At 36.3% G+C, this 22,500-nt stretch overlaps 1 protein-coding gene across 1 annotated transcript in view; it reads right to left on the bottom strand.

The window, feature by feature from the left end:
• The window catches only part of LOC136831578 (lachesin-like), a 177,884-nt gene extending 162,101 nt beyond the window's left edge, over window positions 1-15,783 (bottom strand). Inside the window, exons 1-2 of the mRNA XM_067092199.1 lie at window positions 15,735-15,783; window positions 14,472-15,118 (exon numbers count right to left, since the gene is read on the bottom strand). The gene's annotated coding sequence lies outside the window, so the exon portion shown is untranslated. The remainder of the gene's footprint in view (window positions 1-14,471; window positions 15,119-15,734) is intronic.
• Between the last annotated feature and the right edge of the window lie 6,717 nt (window positions 15,784-22,500).

The following is a 22,500-nucleotide window of genomic DNA, read 5'->3' as shown; positions in this document are numbered from 1 at the left end:
CTGGGGAGAAAAATGTAGCTAGATTTCTTTCCCCTAAATTTCTTTGTCCATGAATTTTTTTTTTCAAGCGGACCATTTCACATAAAACCATTTTGGCCTTCATAGAGACTATCTCGCTTTGCGTGGTAGGCAGGTAGGTAAGTTTGCTTTCTCGAGGGATTTTTTTGGTGCTCGCTTTGTATTTTATTTTAGAGGTGCATTGTGAATAAATTTATATATATATATATATATATATATATATATATATATATATATATATATATATATATATATATATAATTTTTTTTCTTTTAAGCAAAAGAGGTTATGTTTCATTTTACGGTATTGACAGTTTTTCTGAGTTTAAAATTCACTGGAATTTTAGATAACTTTGTTTAGAAAGTTACAGATATAAACGCATTTATAATATAATATATAATATATATATATATATATATATATATATATATATATATATATATATATATATATATATATATATATATATATATATATATATAGAAGACAGAATTATGAAGAAATTATTGGCACAATCTTTTCATTTTAACGATCCTTTCTTTCTTCTTCTTCTTCTTCTTCTTCTTCTTCTTCTTCTTCTTCTTCTTCTTCTTCTTCTTCTTCTTCTTCTTCTTCTTCTTCTCCTCCTCTACGATTCCGTGTCTCCTCCTCCTCCCAGTTCCTCCTTTCATTTATTCTTCTTTATCATCTTCTTCTTCTTCTTCTTCTCACTGTCGTCGTATTGGAAATTTGCTGAGGATCAAACTCTGGCGTTTAATTCCGCACTTCTGCTCCGCCTAAAAAGGCTCGATTCAATTCCGCGTTGGTTTAACTGAAAAGGCGAATGATGATGAAAGAAAATGCCAAAAAAAAAAAGAAAATCAAAAGGTTTTAGCAGTTCTTTTTCTCTCTCTCACTTGAGCTGTCGTAATTCCAGTCATACTCTTGGGACACGCACACGAGTGTAAGTGTATGTGTTTGTGTTTGTGTTTGTGTGTAGATAAATGTGTTAGTAGGTGTTACCATTATTTGTTATGTTTATATTACCACGTAGAATTCTTGTGGCTTGCTGTTCTTTCCAACTTTCAAATCTCTCTCTCTCTCTCTCTCTCTCTCTCTCTCTCTCTCTCTCTCTCTCTCTCTCTCTTCTCTTGCACTGTTTCACTCACTCTTTTCACTCTCTCCCTCTCACTATTTCCCCCCCCTCTCTCTCTCTCTCTCTCTCTCTCTCTCTCTCTCTCTCTCTCTCTCTCTCTCTCTCTCTCTCTTTCTCACTGTTTCACTCTCTTTTTCCACTCCTCGTAGCAGTGGGGTTTGGGGGAGGGGAGAAAGTCATCATCTCATCACCATCAACATCATCATCATCATCATCATCATCAACTTACGTCCTCTCTCTCTCGTTTCCCCCTTCGGTCGAAACACTCGAAGTTAAGGAATGCAATAAGTTCTTAACGGGGGATTGGGGAGGGGGGAAGTCATCATCAATCACCATCAAGATGATCAAAAAATTTGCACCATCATCATTATTTCATCTGGTCATGAATCAACTTAAAATAGTTATTTGTGATTAAAAAGTATTGACGAGGCTTTTATGTCCGAGGTAAGTTGCGTGAATATACTACAGTTGTATTTAAGGAAACTGCAATAAGTTCTTAACGATTTGAAAGGCGATGCAGTAGAGAGTTATTTCCTGAAGGCTGGTTCTGAATGGGGAAAAATAGCTTTTTGTGATTAAAAAGTATTGACGAAGATGATGGGGGAAAACTAATTTATTTAAACTTGATTCAGAGCAATAATACCATTAAAGTTATTTCCCGAGAGAGTTATTTCCCGAAGGCTGGTTCTTGAATGCATGCAGCGGAAAATTTATTTGTGATTAAAAAGTATTGACAAGTCTTTATGTCCTAAGAGGGTAACGTGAACACTACAGTTGTATTTGCCTAAACTGGGATTTAGCACTAATTACGTACCATTACAGCATATTACAGTTGAAAGTTATTTCTCAAAGGCTGGTTCTTCAATGAACCCAGAGGGGAAAATAATATTTTTGTAATTAAAAAGTATTGACGAGTCTTTATGTCCTAAAAGGGTAACCTTTAACACTCTACAATTATATCTAACTAAACTGGAATTCAACACAAATTACATACCATTACAGCATATTACAGCATTCCAAAATTACAGTAGATTTAATATTATAAGCCTATTTCAGACTCAGTACTGAAACTGTAGAATGTTGCTTGCAAATCTTGTCACACTGTCAAACACACGCATAGAAGTGTAAACATTTGAATACTGAGCTGTCAAGGCATAGATGGGTTGATTTCAGTTCTGAGCAAACAGCTTGGATGTGTCGTGAATTTGTGCTACAGAGTTTGGACTCAGTTGTTGTCCCTCTCGATGGCTGAGTGTATTAAGTCAACTGTTATCCTTGTGCTCATTTTCAAAGGCAGGGGTTCGAACCCTCACCGGGGAATGTGCAATAATTGTAATTTACATAATTCCCTTTTTGGGTGTAAGTGATTCCCAAAACGTGCAGTGAATTTGATACAAATGCTCTCTCTCTCTCTCTCTCTCTCTCTCTCTCTCTCTCTCTCTCTCTCTCTCTCCGAATGTGCAATAATCATAATTTACATAATTCCCTTTTGGGTGTCAATGATTCCCAAAACGTGAAGTGAATTTGATACAAATGCTCTCTCTCTCTCTCTCTCTCTCTCTCTCTCTCTCTCTCTCTCTCTCTCTCTCTCTCTCTCTCTCTCTCTCTCAACAGAGATGAATGGAATGAAGTTTAAAAACATTATTATTAAATGGTTCATTACAAATACATTATCAGGTTGCCTGATAATGTACGAAAAAGTCAGAAAACTCTCTCTCTCTCTCTCTCTCTCTCTCTCTCTCTCTCTCTCTCTATACACACACACACATATATATATATATACATATATTGCATAATGTCTGTGTGCTTGTGTGTGTGAGAGAGAGAGAGAGAGAGAGAGAGAGAGAGAGAGAGAGAGACACAGAGAGAGAGAGAGAGAAAGTGCATCTTCATCTCCTACCCCCTTTTCCCAATACCTACACATACCTCGCCTACCCGCTCGAAGGAAATTTCCCTCCCTCAGAGGGCACTCAGACGGGAGCAATCCCGTGCCGTGCCCCAGAGAAGAAAAATGAGCTCATTAATATGCAAAGGACGAGAGGGTGCTCCAAGCCCTCCGTAATTGCTCTTGAGGTTCTCTCTCTCAGCTGAAGAATCGGCCAAATAACAACGAAAAGGGCAGCGATGATGAGAGATTAGCATAACGGAGAGACGAGGAAAGACTATTGTAACTGACCCCCGGGGCGGTGGAGGGGTGGGGGGCGCCACCGGTGGCAGTCGTTTGGGAATATTGGTGGTGGGATTGGGTTGGTATGAGCAACGTCATTTTTCGTGATGTGAGCTGGATGTGTATTAAAACGTTGCCTGAAACTTGGTGTACTTTTTGGGGTGATTTTGTGGTTCCTTGGTACCTGAAACTTGCTGTATTTTGGGAGTTTGTGGTTCGTAGGTACCTGAAGTTTACTGTATTTTGGGATTTTGTGGTTCCTGGTTACTTGAAACTTGCCGTATTTTTGGGATTTTGTGGTTCATAGGTCCTGAAACTTGTTGTATTCTTTTGCATAGATACCGGAGATTTACTGTATTTTGGGAGTTTGTTCTTTTGTAGGTACCTGAAACTTGCCGTATTTTTTGGGATTTTGTGGTTCAAATCTTGCTATATGGGGGGGCGGATTTTGTGGTTCCTGGTTGCTTGAAACTTCCGTATTTGTGGTATTTTGTGGTTCCTAGGTACCTGAAACTTGCTGTATTTTTGGGGAGTTTGTGGTTCCTGGGTGCCAGAAACTTGCTGTATTTTTTGGGAGTTTGTGGTTCTTAGTGACCTGAAACTTGCTGATTTTTGGGAGTTTGTAATTCCCAGCTACCTGAAACCTGCTGTATTTTCTGTATTTTGTGGTTCCTAGCTACCGGAAACCTACTGTATTTTGGGAGTTTCTGGTTTCTAGGACCACTATAAATAAAACTTTCCTGAAACTTTATATATTTTGGGAGTTTGTCGATCCTGTAACTACAAAAAATAATTCAAAACTAATTAGTACGGCAGTGGCTGATAAATTTAATTGTAATGTAAGCTGAAAATATATGAAAACGCTACTTGAACGTACTGTAATTTGTGGTTTTGTGGTTCCTAGGCCACTGGAAATATTTCGAGAGTAGTGATAAAATTAACTGATACACGTCATTTTGTAATGGAAGCTGAATGCATATGAAAAAGTTCCCTGAAATTTAATGTAATTTTGGGTTTTTACACATACAGGATCACTGAAAATAATTAGACTCATTATAGTAGTGGTTGGCATACGTAACTATAATCTAAGCTGAATAATTTAAACTGAACATATATTTTGGGGGTTTATAGTTTCAGGTCCACTAAAAATAGTTAGACTAATTATAGCAGTGAATGGCATACGTAACTGTAATCTAAGCCAAATGATTTAAGCTGATTATTTACAAAAACATTACCTCAACCATAAAGTGTTTTTTCAGGATTTTATAGTTTCAGGACCAATAAGAATAATTGAAGACTAATTATAGCAATGAATGACGTACGTAACTATGACCTAAGCTGATTATATACTATAACGTTACCTAGATCAAACTGTATTTTGGGATTTTGTGGTTCCTAGGGCAACAGGAAATATTTTCAAGAGTAATGAAAATCGTGATAAATACAGATCATTGTGATGTAAGGTACACATGAAAACTTTCTTTGGAATTTTGTGATTACTTGGGCCCCTAACAATACTTTCAGTCATGATAAAACATTGATTGCGTCATTGTGTTGTTAGCTGAATATATCCAAAATGTTTACCTGAAATTTAATATATTTTTAGAGTTTGTGGTTACAGGGGCCCCTAAAAGTTATTCAAGACTTATGATGAAAGTTATTCAAGACATGATAAAAGTGATAGATACAAGTCATTGTGATGCAGGATGAATATTTAAAGAAAATGTTTTTTGAAACTTATTTTATTTTGAGATTTTGTGGTTCCATGACCACTAAAAAAAACTTTTAAGATTAGAGATGCGAAGCCACTAGTACACGCCATTGTAAAATGGCTTAATATATCTGAAAAATTTACCTGGACATATTTTTTTTAATATTGTGCCAGCCGGAAAATTATTTTTGAAATATACTCAAATGTTTATGCTGTCAAAAAAAAATCAACGTTTGAATCAAATAATTTCCCAGCATATATTTACACGATAAAGAATAATCGAATCATACTTGGTAAAATAAAAATATACATTACATAATACCCAGAATAAAAAAAAGTAAAAAATGGGCCTAAGTTTCTTCGGCGCAGTCGTGCTTTCTGTACAGCGTACAATGCTGTATGAAACTCTCAGCCTCGACCCATGAAACTTTCAGCCACGGCCCTGCGGTGGCCTGTGTTGCTGGCCTATAGTGGTGCCAGACGCACGAGCATGGTTAACTCTAACATTAAATAAAACCAAAACTAATGAGGCTAGAGGGCTGCAATTTGGTATGTTTGATGATTGGAGGGTGGATGATCAACATACCAACTTGCAGCCCTGTAGCCTCAGTAGTTTCTAAGATCTGAGGGCGGACAGAAAAAATGCGAATACTTAGGATATTTTGAAGCTACAAAACTGTTCTGGACGTCAGTGCAGTTTTGAAAATTCAGAAAACATGTTTTCAGATTTCTTTCACTCAGCAAGAGGCGAAAAAATAATATGTATGTTATTCCGCGAGGAAGAATGTAAGGGCAGCATTTCTCAGTAATTTAGGGTTGAAATGGGTTGGATTTTTCATTAGTTTTTTATTTTTTATTTTTGTATTTTTCAGGACTAAAAGAAGTTCACAACACACACACACACACACACACACACACACAGAGAGAGAGAGAGAGAGAGAGAGAGAGAGAGAGAGAGAGAGAGAGAGAGAGAGAGAGAGAGAGAGAGCAAAAATTGAGACAATCACTTCCGGAGGCAGAATTAGGAATATCAATAATTCGCTTCCAATGTATTTCAGAGAGAGAGAGAGAGAGAGAGAGAGAGGCAAATATTTTGAGAGTCATTTGTATATGTAGCAATACTAATTCACTTTCCATGTATGTCAGAGAGAGAGAGAGAGAGAGAGAGAGAGAGATATTTTGATAGTCATTTGTATATGTATATATATATATATATATATTATATATATGTCATATATATATATATATATATAGATATATATATATATATATATATTATATATATATATATATATATATATATATATATATATATATATATATATATATATATATATATATATATATATATATATATAACTGTATATAGTACATACACATACATACATACACGAAATACTTCAATCTTTTTTTTACTCCATTCCCATTGATTCATTCCAGTTTCCTCTCCGATTCCCAGTCATCATAATTTACGCGAGGTTTTTCTCTGCCTACAAATTCCCGTTCGCTCTTCCTCTTGCTAATGTCTGCAGTGACCTTTGACCTACGAGTTTGCTCCATTTGCCGTATTTGATGGTAGTCCATTTTATAAACCCTGCCATATGGGCACTCCCAGCTCTCTCTCTCTCTCTCTCTCTCTCTCTCTCTTGGGAAGTGAGTTACTGATTTTCGTAATGCTACAACCGCGGCTTATTTCTCTCTCTCTCTCTCTCTCTCTCTCTCTCGGGAAGTGAGTTACTGATTTTCGTATGTTAGAACTGCGGCTTATCTCTCTCTCTCTCTCTCTCTCTCTCTCTTGGGAAGTGAGTTACTGCTTTTCGTAATGCTACAACTGCAGCTTATTTCTCTCTCTCTCTCTCTCTCTCTCTCTCTCTCTCTCTCTCTCTTTTGGGAAGTGAGTTACTGGTTTTCATAATACTACATTTGTAATGACTTTCACGTTGCTCTCTCTCTCTCTCTCTCATTAGCTTTATGAGTTAAGATATAAAAAATATATATATGGAAAATCATGCTTATCAGAACATTATCAAACGATAACTCTCTCTCTCTCTCTCTCTCTCTCTCTCTCTCTCTCTCTCTCTCTCTCTCTCTCTCTCTCTCTTCGTGTAAAGCGAATCTACCAATTTTCGTAACAGTGCCTCCGTAACTGATTTCCACATTGTTTGAATTAATAAGCTACAGTCCTGACATTTCGTAATTATTATTAATTGGTTGCAAAGCTTTTTGCTGCAATACGACCTCTGCATATGAGAGAGTTTCGCTTTTTGATTTACGGTAATTGTAGGAAAGTCTGGTATGTTTGTATGTAATGTTCTTCATGTATATTTGTCGAGCGGTAATCGCGTGTGGGTATATATGTATATTTGTATATATGATTGTGCGTATATATATACATATATATATATACATACATAATATATGTATATATACATATGAATATATATATATATATATATATATATATATATATATATATATATATATATATATATATATATATAAAACAACGTTACAAAAATAAACCAAGTTAAAACCATTAAACCACATTCCAGAAATGAAACTACATCACAAAAGTAAACCTTATCACATAAAACTAAACCACATTACAAAGAAATTAAACCAACTTTTTCAAAAACTCAACCACATTACGAAAAACTAAACCGCATTACGAAAAACTAAACCACATTAACCACATTACGACAAACTAAACCACATTACAAAGAAATGAAACCACCTTACAGAAGTAAACCACGTTACAAAATATCTAAACCAACATTACAAAGAAACTAAACCAACTTACCATGCAAATAAACCAGATTAAACCAAAAATAAACCACACAGCCAAGAAAATTAGGTTGAAACAAAAATCAGACTCTTAAAAATATGGCTGTATAGTGGAAAGATAAATTTATGGGGACTGAAGAAGAGGAACTGTAATTATTATTATTGCAAGGGTTCAGGAGGAGGAGGAGGAGGAGGAGGAGGAGGAGGAGGAGGAGGGAGGAGGAGGAGGAGGAGGAGGAGGAGGAGACGAACGTAAACAAGAGACCAGATTTGCATTACATGAAAAATATGAGGTGAATGTTTGTTGGGGTGGAAACGAATCTCGTGTTTATTTTATTTATTTGTTTGTTCTTGTATTAATTTGTTGTTTATTTGCTTCATCGTTTATTTATTTATGCATTTATTCCCTTACTTTTTTTTTTAATTGTTATTGATTTACTTATTTTTGGGCACCATTTCTCGAGACAAAAATGTGAGGTTCATGGCATGGTGTTTTAAGTATTTGAGAGAGAGAGAGAGAGAGAGAGAGAGAGAGAGAGAGAGAGAGAGAGAGAGAGAGAGAGAGAGAGAGAGAGAGAGGTAAATTAATGTTACAACTCCAGGGAGACGAAGCAGATATAGATAAACACGAAGAGAGAGAGAGAGAGAGAGAGAGAGAGAGAGAGAGAGAGAGAGAGAGACAGAGAGAGAGATTAATAGATAAACAGAGAGAGAAAAGTAAAGAAACACAAGAAAAACAAGAGAAAGAAAGTAAAGAAATACAGTAAAACAAGAGAGAGAGAGAGAGAGAGAGAGAGAGAGAGAGAGAGAGAGAGAGAGAGAGTTATAGGGAAAGGTGATAGATAAATATATATGATGGACTAGAAAATAAAACCGATACATCTGAAATTCGGGAGATGTCAGCAGAGAGAGAGAGAGAGAGAGAGAGAGAGAGAGAGAGAGAGAGAGAGAGAGAGAGAGAGAGAGAGAGAGAGAGAGAGAGAGAATTATAGGGAAAGGTGATAGATAAATATATATGAGGAAATAGAAAATAAAACCGATGCATCTGAAATTCAGATGTCAGCAGAGAGAGAGAGAGAGAGAGAGAGAGAGAGAGAGAGAGAGAGAGAGAGAGAGAGAGAGAGAGAGAGAATTACAGGGAAAGGTGATAGATAAATATATATGAGGAAATAGAAAATAAAACCGATACATCTGAAATTCGGGAGATGTCAGCAGAGAGAGAGAGAGAGAGAGAGAGAGAGAGAGAGAGAAAGTTAACGGAATTGATGACAAATGAATAACTAAATAAATACATATGAGGGAATAGAATACAAAATCGATACACCTGAAATCCAGGGGACGTCACCACCAGCAGCATCAGAGAATGGGAATGAATTCGCTCCTTGCTTAAATATTTGTAGATCAAAAGACTCCACAGCTGCACTGGACGAACTATTCCACATTTTAGTAGCGACCGAGATAGAACTCTAGCAAACTGAGTATCCTTAAACCTGATACGTATGTGAGAAACTTTGTAGATACGATTAATGATGTGGTTCGAGTGATGAAGAAGATTAGATTGGTTCGAGTGATAACAAAAATGAGATTGGTTCGAGTGATAAAGAAAATTAGATTGGTTCGAGTGATAAAAAAAATGAGATTGGTTCGAGTGATAAAGAAAATTAGATTGGTTCGAGTGATTAAAAAAATGAGATTGGTTCGAGTGATAAAGGAGATTAGATTGGTTCGAGTGATAAAGAAAATTAGATTGGTTCGAGTGATAAAAAAAATGAGATTGGTTCGAGTGATAAAGAAAATTAGATTGGTTCGAGTGATAAAAAAAATGAGATTGGTTCGGGTGATAAAGAAAATTAGATTGATTCGATTGATAAAAAAAATTAGATTGGTTCGAGTGATAAAGAAAATGAGATTGGCTCGAGTGATAAAGAAAATTAGATTGGTTCGAGTGATAAAAAAAATTAGACATGGAGTCAGAGATATCGCTAGGTATCGTAAAATTCCATTTTCACATATGCAAAATTAATGTAAGTACAGTGTGAATCAGGCGTAGTGAATCTTACGCACAGCGTTAAGTATGTAATCAGAATCATTATACTCTGTTGCTCAAGAAGAATGTGTTGTATATGTAATGTAAAGGAGAATGATAGGGAAGCTCTCCTGAGAAACTATGGCCAATGAATAAGAAGAGAGGAGGTGGAACTAGTCAAGAGAGTCAAGAACATGCCAGTGAGGGGGAGGAGGAGGAGTGTTGGGTAATCAGCCGATCGAATAGATGAATATGGTGAGGAGGTATATGGGTGAGGTGGGACTGGGGGAAGAAGATTCAAGGAATAGAAGTAGATGGAGAAAGTTGACTCGAGCGGCCGACCCTGCTATGACGTGGGACTGATAAGGTCGAAAGAAGAAGAAGCATATGAGGCTATCGGTCGAGAAACATGCCGAGCGCCATCCTGGGTCAAAGTATTTTTTAATTTAATTTATTACATTTTAAATGTGGCACTGAGCATGTTTCTCGGCTGAAAAGCTCAATTATACAGGTTGAATCTTAATTACAGTATTACCTTTGCCTAATGATTCCTGAATCCTGATACAGTGCTTTCTGAGCTAAGTGAATCACAGGTAGAATGTACAAGTAAAGTTTGTAAAGGCTTATGATTCCAGTGTCATTTATTTAAGTGTATCATTGGCTCAGTGTTACTTATGTAAAGTGAAGAATAGGTACAGTGTTATTTCTGTAAAGTGAAGACAAGTTCAGTGTTACTTGTGAAAAGTGAATTATGTCCAGTGTTACTTTTGTAAATTGAAGAACAAGTTTAGTGCTACTTATAAAAAGTGAATTATGCCCAGTGTTACTTATGTAAAGAGAACCAGAAGCTCAGTGTTACTTACATAAAGTGAAGTATAAGTACAGTATTACTTATGTAAAGGGGATGCTATGTTCAGGGTTACTTATGTTCAATGAATCCTAAGTCAAGTGTTAATTATGTAAAGAGAATTTTAAGTTCAGTGCTACTTATGTAAAGTGAATCATAAGTTTCAGTGTTGCTTATGTTAGAGTGAATCTAAGTTCAGTGCTATTTATGTAAAGTGAATTCATAAGTTTCAGTGTTCCTTATATAAAGTGAATCGTAAGTCCGATGCTACTTGTGAAAAGTGGATAAGTTCGAGTGTCACGTATCCAAAGTGAATCACAAGTTCAGTGTTACTTACGTAAAGCGAATCACAATTTCATTGTTACTTATGTAGAGTGAATCACAAGTTTCAGTGTTACTTAATTGAATCACAGGTTCAATGCTACTTATGAAAAGTGATTATTAAGTTTCAGTGTTACTTTGTAAAGTGAATCATAAGTTCAATGTTACTTACACAAAGCGAAACTAAGTCCGGTATTGCCCCTCCCAGATGATTCGTATATTCAGTGTTACTTATACAAAGTGTTACTTACACAAAGAGAAAGCTGGTGGAGTGTTCCTTAGGCAAAGTGAATCACTATCACATTCTTGCCTGCACTAAGTGGACTTGAATATATATATATATATATATATATATATATATATATATATATATATATATATATATATATATATATATATATATATATATATATATATATATATATATATCTGTGTGTGTGTTTTCAAGCCCGGAGACAAAAGAATATCGAGCATCGAAGGAGCACATTCGCAGTTGAAATCTTCCAAAGCATTAGCCACGAAAACGACGAGGTGTTGCGTTCATTAGCTGCTCCGAGGGGGGAGCGCAAAAACGCTCCGGATTAACGACGCAGTTGTCTTCCTTATGAACGCGCTCCGACCTTTCACTCCGGGTGAGCTCTTGTGGAGGAAATTAGATACACGCGCAAATCCTTCTTGCGAAAATACTCTCAGTGTAATGAAATGTGAAGAGAGAGAGAGAGAGAGAGAGAGAGAGAGAGAGAGAGAGAGAGAGAGAGATTTTGGTTGCTTGTAGTATATGCATGCAATTGATGTGAGTGTATTTTGAGAACAGTTTACATATGTATATGTATATGTATGTATGATTGTCAATTATGAAGATAAAATATATGTATCCATAATGAAAATGTATATATATGTGGTTGTATTTATGTATATATGTATTTGTATCCATATGCATATTTGTATATATGTATAATGTGTAAGTATATTTATATCCATATATATAAGTTATATGATATATATATATATATATATATATATATATATATATATATATATATATATATATATATATATATATATATATATTTATTTATTTTGCAAAGCTTAGCTGCACTTTCATAAAGCTAGCAGAGAGAGAGAGAGAGAGAGAGAGAGAGAGAGAGAGAGAGAGAGAGAGAGAGAGAGAGAGAGAGAGAGAGAGGTTGAAAATCAAATTTGCACGCTGAAAGATGCAGCATCATGAAATCTGTAATGAAGTTTGCCTGGAATTTTCAAAACTTCTAAGAAAAATGCAGAAATCGGGTGAAGTTCGGTACTTTTGCTGCTTCGTGTTTCTCTGCTGCTGCGAGATGAGGAAGCTATAAAACTGCTATTTTCTAACTCCAGAAGCGCAGTGATTTAGATAATATTGCGACATAAAAACATGCGCACACTCATATATGTATTATTTGCCTGAGGAGAGAGACGGTTTGGTCTCTGAAATATAGCCTTTATTTACCACATTTTGGCGTTTTTATGGGCTTCTTATATTTGATGGAATTCTGTTTTAACAGAGAATGTTTCATAGATATATATATATATATATATATATATATATATATATATATATATATATATATATATATATATATATTTTTTACAAAAATATTAATCTACAAATATCGTTGAATATCCAGTTCACTATATCCGGAGAATAACTTACACTCAAGGGGGAATTATAGCTGTCAAGTGCTTCGTCCCCGGCAGGATTCGAATACCATTGCCTGGTGGAGCAGCAACCATGAACAGTGACTTAGACCAGTTGACTATGGAGAGAGAAAGTTGATAAGGACTGTATGCATACTTATATATATATATATATATATATATATATATATATATATATATATATATATATATATATATATATATATATATATATATATATCCTTCATCATACTAAATACAGACCTTAAACATACTAAATACAGACCTAAACTGAACTGACATAAACCTTATCAAACCTACTCTTAGAAAAGTGGCGAGATACTGCCATCCCCCAAAAAAAAAAAAAAAATCTTTTCGTTAGCCCCCTACCCCCGGCCCCTGCCCGAAATCTGATAACGCCCTGATTGTCATACACATTATGGGGTCCTCCTACTAAGTTGCATGCAAACTCCCTTTGCAATACCGTTGCTAAAAGTGTGTATTATCATTATAACTTTTGCAACGAAGCACACAGGATGATCTGCAGTGCACCAACCACAATGAATTCGCTGTTTCAGTGTAACATCTCGCTTCGTTTTGTGTCTGTTTACTTTGTGTATTAGTGGAGTGGACGTGTGTGTGTGTGTGTGTGTGTGTGTGTGCGCAAATATTGCAGCTTGCAACATTTTATTTAGCCTGCGACGAGAGAAAGATCCGGTGGGCTGCGTTTGTGTGAACTGGACTGCAATACAAAAGCGTTTTTTGTAACGGGTTTTAGAATGATTTGCTAAAAGATTGAGTCTGCTACAATGAAGTCTTGGCGAATAGTGATGTTAGGTAACGCTAAACGGGGTAATATGGCTTTTATAAGCGTACGTTCCTTGATGATTTGTATAAAGATTGGATATGCTACAAAGAATTCTTTGGAAATACTGATTTTGGAATTACACTAAACTGGGTCATATTTTTTTTTTAAGTATTCGTTTCTTTGTAATTTGCTAAAAGGTTGTATATGCTACCATGAACTCATGGTAGATACTGATTTTAGAATTACACTTCACAGGGCAATATGGTATTTTAAACATATGTTTGTTTGTAAGTTGCTAAAGGATTGGCTATGCTACAATGAATTTATGGCAAATAGTGATTTTGGAATTACACTATACAGAATAATATGGTGTTGTAAACATACATTTAATTGTAAGTTGCTAAAGGATTGGATATGTTACAATGAAGTGTTGGCAAATATTGATGTTTTTGTAACACTTTAATTGGTAATTTGGTTTTTAAATATACTTTCTTTGTGATTTCAAATGTCTGACAAGAGGAGTACCTTGACGGTAAGAGCAGGAGACGTAAAGAATAATGATATTATATAATGACGATTATGATTACGAAAACAGAAACTATAGTGAGTTATCATTATATTAATTATAATCAATAGGATAGGAGCTACAGAAATAAAATGATGAAACGACCAGTTTTTTATATACACATTATTTAGTTCATTGTAAAAAGTCATTGTATCAAAATTAGGAACATACAGGAACAAAACAAGTAACAATATATATATATATATATATATATATATATATATATATATATATATATATATATATATATATATATATATATATATACATATACATACATACATACATACTCCTTAAACGAAGTGTCTTTCAGAAACATATCATTCAGATCATTGCAAACAAAATCACAGCATCAAAATTAGGAACAAACAGGAACAAAAACAAGTAATAATACATATCTATTTATATATATACTCACTTTGTTCCGTCCTAAAATTCAACGATGGAATTCACCACCATCTTCGGGGCTCTGAGCTAACCAATTTCCCTTTGCACTTATCAGCTTCCCACGAGAATTAGCTAATATTTTGCTTTATCTTTCGTACGTTCTTTATTTTGACTCCGTCTATCTATCCTCGTTTTTCCAGTACGCGAATAAATTTTGTTTATTTTTCTCTGTAATGTTTTCTCACTATAAAGTTTGCCTCGCCATTGTAATTAGGATATGACTTTATGTAAGTTTATTTAAGCTTATTAATTTCAATCTGAGTTAATTTTCTTTTATTTCAGCTTATAGGTCGATTCGCAAGCATTCCATTATTTAAATAATATAACTATGCTTGGCCTATATAGGGTATCTTTCTCGCTGTATATAGGAACGTTCTGTAAACTCGGCTGTTCGAGAGTGTTTGACCAAAACAAATGATGTATTGAGGAAGAAAAAGTGAGTAATTTACCTCCAGGAGGAAAAAAAATCGCTAAATAACTGAGCAAAACTTCATTCACAAGTACATTTAATATTTCACGATTACCTCATCGAGGTATTTTTTTATTTTCAAACCGTTTCCAGATCCAGAAATGAAGTTAGGCAACACTGCTGTTTCAATATCAACTTTTTCACAGAACCTGAAAACTAAAAAAAAAAAAATTCGTTCATGTATGACAGAAAGTGACACAAACATACACATTCACATGAAACCACATACATGTATGGCCCACATACATAAATGTACATTGATACATGCGTTTATCTCGGAGCTGGAACCAGTGACAGTCGGTTATCTGAACTGAGTGAGAGGGGCTGTCTTTTGGGAACCTTGCGTGCGTCTATAAGTCAGGCTTTGAATAAATTCCTATTTCTCGATTACCCACGGAAGTAGCAGCATTCTGGAGCTTCCTGGAGCTTCCAGGAATGAGGTACTCTGGAAGACAGACTGGAAAATAAAACTGGAAGGCCAGACAAAAAAAATATAAATGAAACAACAGGGGTTTGCCTCTTCACTCGACTAGGCATCTCCCAGCGACGCGTTTTATTCACTTTTTTTTTTTTATTTTCTGTCACGTTTGATGATAACGTTTAGACGCCAGGCGAGAGAGAGAAAGAGAGAGAGAGAGAGAGACATGGACGACAGGTCTACCTAGACGGTGGGAAACCCCAGGAGACGGAAGCACAAACGTACAGACACAGCAGGGACAGAGAAACAGGGGTAGAATTCGGATCGAGAATCGGGGAAATTATCACCAGCAGGAACCAGCGGCAGCTCGTTACTCACAAAGTCTTGTCTACGACTGAGGCCAGATAGAAGCGGCACCGTTCTCTCCACCCATCCTCCACCGTTCCTCCTCCCTCCTCCTCCCTCCTTCCTCCCTCCTCCCCCAACGCGTCACTTCACTTCTCACCCCATCCCCCCGTCCATACCCCCGAATCTCCCCACCCTCTTCCCCCCAATCCGGACATACTCTACACTCCGGCCCCTCTCAATTTGTCTCTGTAATCTTCCCTTGCTATCTTCATTCCAAGCCCGGCTCAAGTCGACATGCTATGACGTCCCATCCCCTTCCTCCCCCTCTCTCTTCCCCTACCTTCCAAGGTGAGGTTCCGCCCTCCCCCATCCCCTCCCGAATTTTTTATCAGGGCTCTCACATAGCCAAACATCCAAGCACAGAAGACGAGGGAGAATTCCCTCCAACGCCTCGTAGTAGTATAGAAGTATTCTCTCTCTCTCTCTCTCTCTCTCTCTCTCTCTCTTACTGATGTTCGTTTCCTAATTCTACTCTCTCTCTCTCTCTCTCTCTCTCTCTCTCTCTCTCTCTCTCTCTCTCTCTCTCTCTCTCTCTCTCTCAAATTGAAAGGGAATTACTGATATTCGTAACTTCTACCTCATTAAGTAATTGTCACAATTCTCTCTCTCTCTCTCTCTCTCTCTCTCTCTCTCTCTCAGCCCTTTGTTGGCTGAGTCGGTTGAGCTTCAGACTGTCCCTCGATGGGCCGGAGTTCAATTCCCCCGGCTGGCTGATGAAGAATTAGAGGAATTTATTTCTGGTGATAGAAATTCATTTCTCGCTATAATGTGGTTCGGATTCCACAATAAGCTGTAGGTCCCGTTGCTAAGTAACCAATTGGTTCTTAGCCACGTAAAATAAGTATAATCCTTCGGGCCAGCCCTAGGAGAGCTGTTAATCAGCTCAGTGGTCTGGTAAAACTAAGGTATGTTTAACTTTTCTCTCTCTCTCTCTCTCTCTCTCTCTTATCTATATATATATATATATATATATATATATATATATATATATATATATATATATAATTCAGTGAATTACTGATATTCGTGACTCTACCTCAGTCAGAGATTGTCAAAATTTTTGCTCTCTCTCTCTCTCTCTCTCTCTCTCTCTCTCTCTCTCTCTCTCTCTCTCTCTCTCTCTCTCTCACAGGTGGCTTTTTCGATATCTGCTTATCTGGTTGCATATTGATCTGGGGGGACAATAGATTCTCGCCTGATTCTCCTCTGGATCGTCTGTGTGTATGTGTTCGTGTTTGTGTATGTGTATATGTAGGTGCGTATGTGTGTGTGTTTGTTTGTTCCCCAATCAATCAGTGGGCATCGGAACGAGTATTCTGTAATCTGTTGTTGTGTAAGTGGGATATACTGTATATATATATATATATATATATATATATATATATATATATATATATATATATATATATATATATATATATATATATATATATACATATATATATATATATATATATATATATATATATATATATATATATATATATATATATATATATATATATATATATATATATATATATATATATATATATATATATATATATATATATATATATATATATATATATATATATATATATATATATATATATATATATAAAGAGCCCATAAAAACAATAATAGCAAAAATGCAACACCCGCCATCTATTGGTTAGTTTACTAACCACGAACTAAAAGCGCACTAACGCCATCTATTGGGTAGTTTACTAACCACGAACTAAAAGAGCACTACCGCCATCTATTGATTAGTTTACTCATCACTCAATACCAACTCATTATTACGAGTTTGGAAACAACTTTGTATCCGGACAGCGAGCAAGTTGTATGTTGCAAAAGCACACCCTGCATGCAGCTGATAAACCCGAAGAGCAATAATCATTGTTGCGTGAAAACATTGCAACAGACGAAGTCATTGAGAGGCAATTCTTTCTCCTCGAAGTTATTTTCGCCTTGACTCGTGATCTTATCTGGGATAGCTTTCCAAGAATACGCCTGATAATGATAATGAATTTAAACGCGATGTTGAGTTTGTTGCGTTTGGCTTGCAAGGCTAAATCGAATGCATCACTTTAGAGGGATAATTTTCTTGCAAGTTTTAAAACAGAATGACTGGTTTTCCTCAGAGTGTATTAGATTTTGAAATAGAAAACTAGAAAAAAAAACTAATGGTAGATCAGATTGCAACAAAATATAAACATGAAGGACCCCGTTGGGGGTTAGTGCCGTCAGTGCACCTCACGTGGTGCACTCTAGGCATTACTTAAGGTTCTTCTCAGCGTGCCTTCGGCCCCTAGCTGCAACCCCTTTCATTCCTTTTACTGTACCTCCTTTCATATTCTCTTTCTCCCATCTTACTTTCCTCAACCCTCTCCTGACAATTGATTCATAGTGCAACTGTTTTGAGGTTTTCCTCCTGATACACCTGTCAAACCTCTTACTCTCAGTTTCCGTTTCAGCGCTGAATGACCTCGTGGATCCCAGTGCTTGGCCTTTGACCTAAATTCTATATTCAATTCCGTTCAATTTATTTCTTATAGTAAACCCATTACTGCAGGGAATTAGAACTTGAAGACCCCTTTCCCTCAAAATATAAGCTAAATTCAAAACTGAAACATCTACTGTCATCAAAGTGCATTAGATTTTGAAATTGATAACTGGGAAAGTCATGCAGACCAGAATTGCAGGAAATGATGAACTTGAAGACCCCTTTCCCCTCAAAATATAATTGATTTCTGAATTTAAGACCAAGAGAAACTGCGGTGAGATCAGATTGCAATGAAGTATAAACTGAAAAACTTGTCGTCAAAATGTACTAAAATTTAAACATAAGACCGGGCTTAACTATACTGTAGTAGGACCATATTATCAACATAGTCTTATCTCAGGTAACTGCAATTTTTCAGTTGCAGAATAGGCAAAACTTGAGTAAAATCGGTTGCTGGATTATATTCACTAAAAAAAAAAGTAAATTATGTACCGAAGCTGTTTCGGCGCAATCGAGTTTTCTGTACAGCGTATAATCAAGGCCACCGAAGACAGATCTATCTTTCGGTGGTCTTGGTATAACGCTGTATGAGCCGCGGCCCTTGGAACTTTAACCACGGCCCGGTGGTGGCATATCCTATATCGTTGCCAGAAGCACGATTATGGCTAACTTTAACCATAAATGAAATAAAAACTACTGAGGCTAGAGGGCTGCAATTTGGTAGTGTTTAATATCTGAGGGCGGACAGAAAAACTGCGGACAGAATAAAGTGCGGACAGAAAAAAAGTGCTGACAGAAAAAGTGCGGACGGACAGACAAAGCCGGCACAATAGTTTTCTTTTACAGAAAACTAAAAAAGACTGGTTTTGTCAAAACGTAACAGATTCCGGAAGGGTTTTTATTTATTGATTGATTTATATATCTATTCATTTACCTTGATGTTTATTGAATTATTGATTTATTTATTTATTTAATTTGTTTATTTATTTGTGTTTGTTTATTCATCATTCCTCCCAATTCCACGCAAGAACCCAACGATGCAAAAACATTGAAGAAAGGCCCACAAACGGAAGTAACGACCAGAGATAAAAACGGAGAGAGAGAGAGAGAGAGAGAGAGAGAGAGAGAGAGAGACTTCAACTCCTTGGCTTCGAAATAATACCCAGTCTTAATGGAGGCTTTTATGTCGCATAACTTGAGAGTGATGAAATACAGACAGTCGGCCACTTGGTAGAGAGAGAGAGAGAGAGAGAGAGAGAGAGAGAGAGAGAGAGAGAGAGAGAGAGAGAGAGAGGATAACAGGGAAAGAGAGAGAGAGATATAGAGAGACAGAGCCAGGGACAGACATGGATAATAGGGAAAGAGAGAGAGAGAGAGAGAGAGAGAGAGAGAGAGAGAGAGAGAGAGAGAGAGAGAGAGATGGATAACAGGGAAAGAGAGAGAGAGAGAGAGAGAGAGAGAGAGAGAAAGAGAGAGAGAGATGGATAACAGGGAAAGAGAGAGAGAGAGAGAGAGAGAGAGATGGATAACAGGGAAAGAGAGAGAGAGAGAGAGAGAGAGAGAGAGAGAGAGAGAGAGAGAGAGAGGAGAGAGAGCCAGGAACAGACGTGGATAACAGAGAGAGAGAGAGAGAGCATAAAGAAAATCAGGAAAGAAGAGAGAGAGAGAGAGAGAGAGAGAGAGAGAGAGAAAGAGACAAGGGGGCAATAAGGAGTGATTGGAGAGCAAGAGAGAGTGGTAATACCTAGAGAAAAGACTGGAATAAAATGTCATCACTTTTTGTATGATCTGACGATTGAATCCGATCAGTTCTTACGGAGTTAATAACAGAAATTACTAGTGAATTTCAGTAAGTGGTCTGTGGCTTATTTGAGAGAGAGAGAGAGAGAGAGAGAGAGAGAGAGAGAGAGAGAGAGAGAGAGAGAGAGAGCTCAAGACCTTAAAGAAAATCAGGAAAGAAGAGAGAGAGAGAGAGAGAGAGATAAAGCAAGAGAGAGATAGAGGTGAATAACAGAGAGAGAGAGAGAGAGAGAGAGAGAGAGAGAGAGAGAGAGACCCTAAAGAAAACCAGGAAAGAATAGGGGAGAGAGAAAGTGAGAGAGGGATCGATAGATAGGGAGAACGATAGATAGATAGATGTATAGATAGATAGATAAACATATAAAGAGAGAGAGAGAGAGAGAGAGAGAGAGAGAGAGAGAGAGAGAGAGAGAGAGAGCCCACGAAGCCCCGAAGAAAATCAGGGCGCGAAGAACTTCAGCTTCGTGTAATTAAAAGTCTAGGGCCCCCAAATATCAAACCACTGCTGCAGTTTAAGGGCAGTTTTTGGGGCCAATGTTGCTCCGCTATTTTGCCAATATTGGCCCAAAGCATCTTGCCGTTCGACATGACTTATTTATCACGTCAACTCACCTTTCACTTCTCGAGATGAAATTGAGGTGAATTCTGAAATCATCAGAGAGGCGGTGATGAAAATATGATATATGTCATCGCAGAACTTTCATAAAAGATTAATCCAGGGATTGTCTCATTCAAAAGAGAAGTAAGTAAGAGATAGAAAATAAAATTATATAGCACCAATTTATGTCAAATATGAAATTAATAATTGAGAAATGAAATGATATACATCATCATTCTCTAATGAAAGAATGAGGCCTGGGTTGTATTATTCAAAAGAGTACTAAATAAGAGAAAGGTATTAAAATGACATAAATTTATGGCAGACCAGTAAGAGAAAGATATTTGGTGGGACCGCAAAAACATGAACTGAGTAAAACCAAATGGTATAAGTGAGAACTGAATAATTGAAGTGTATTTATTTAAAGAAATCTAATTGAACGGAAATCTTATGGAAATTCTAATATATTAAATGCAATAGAGTATGGAATGGTTTAATTCGGAAATAAGTTAATAAAATAAAAACGGTATCACAAGTTATATGAGAATCTAATTTAAAGAAATGTCGTCAAGGAACTTCTTTGAAAAAATAGATCATGAGATTTATTTGAGAGAGAGAGAGAGAGAGAGAGAGAGAGAGAGAGAGAGAGAGAGAGAGAGAGAGAGAGAGAGAGATAAAATCAGTTATTCTTGTTACATCTTTCATCGAGAGAGAGAGAGAGAGAAAAGAGAGAGAGAGATCTCTCAGAGAGAGAGAGAGATAAAACCATGACTTGTTACATCTCTCATTGAGAGAGAGAGAGAGTAAACCAATTATTGTTACATCTCTCGTTGAGAGAGAGAGAGAGAGAGAGAGACATAAAACCATGGCTCTTGTTACATCTCTCACTGAGAGAGAGAGAGAGAGAGAGAGAGAGAGAGAGAGAGAGAGAGAGAGAGAAGCAATGACTAAGGTTACACCTGATTGAAATCTAATTCACGGTTCGAATTCCTTGCCAACAATGAAAAGTAGAATATTTGGAGCAAAATGATGTTTAGCAACTTTGCCAATTAAATGATAATAATTACAGCTGCAATGTCGATCATACCAGAATTTCTAAATATAGCTTCTTTTACCTTTAACTACAGTTATGAATATAATAACAAATTTTTTGCATGTTTTTATGAAATTAATGAAAAGAACGATACAATTTTTAATGCAGGCAGTGATTTTCAAATTAGAATGATATTTGATAAAAATGATGACCTAAGGAATGTTTTAGAATATTATAATGGGCTGAAATACTTTGTGTGTAACTAATAGTTATATTTGGTAAGTGTTTTGACCTAAGGAATGTTTTAGAGTATTATAATGGGCTGAAATAATTTGTATATAAGTAATAGATAATAAGCTCCATAATTAGGCATATCGTGTACCATTTATAAAAGTAAGATTCTGTCAGACAGTAGGTACAACGCATGCGCTGACATGAAGGCGCATAGCAGATACAACGCATGCGCAATAGAGGGAGACATTGCAGATACAACGCATGCGCAGTATGAACAAAAGAAACTCGGGAATTACAAGAAAAATATTAAATCATGTTGAAAGCTTTATCAAACACTTCGGCCTATTTATCACATGAAAACAAAAATACCGCCGAAGTTTCTTCGGCGCCGTCGAGTTTTCTGTACAGCCGCTACAGCGTATATTCAAGGCCACCGAAAACAGATCTATCTTCCGGTGGTCTCGGTATAATGCTGTATGAGCCGCGGCCCATGAATCTTTAACCACAGCCCTATGGTGGCATAGCCTATATCGTTGTCAGAAGCACAATTAT

This window comes from Macrobrachium rosenbergii, chromosome 48, assembly GCF_040412425.1.
Source record: "Macrobrachium rosenbergii isolate ZJJX-2024 chromosome 48, ASM4041242v1, whole genome shotgun sequence".
Classification (NCBI taxonomy): domain Eukaryota; kingdom Metazoa; phylum Arthropoda; class Malacostraca; order Decapoda; family Palaemonidae; genus Macrobrachium; species Macrobrachium rosenbergii.
This window is presented reverse-complemented; position numbering and strand designations above follow the sequence as displayed.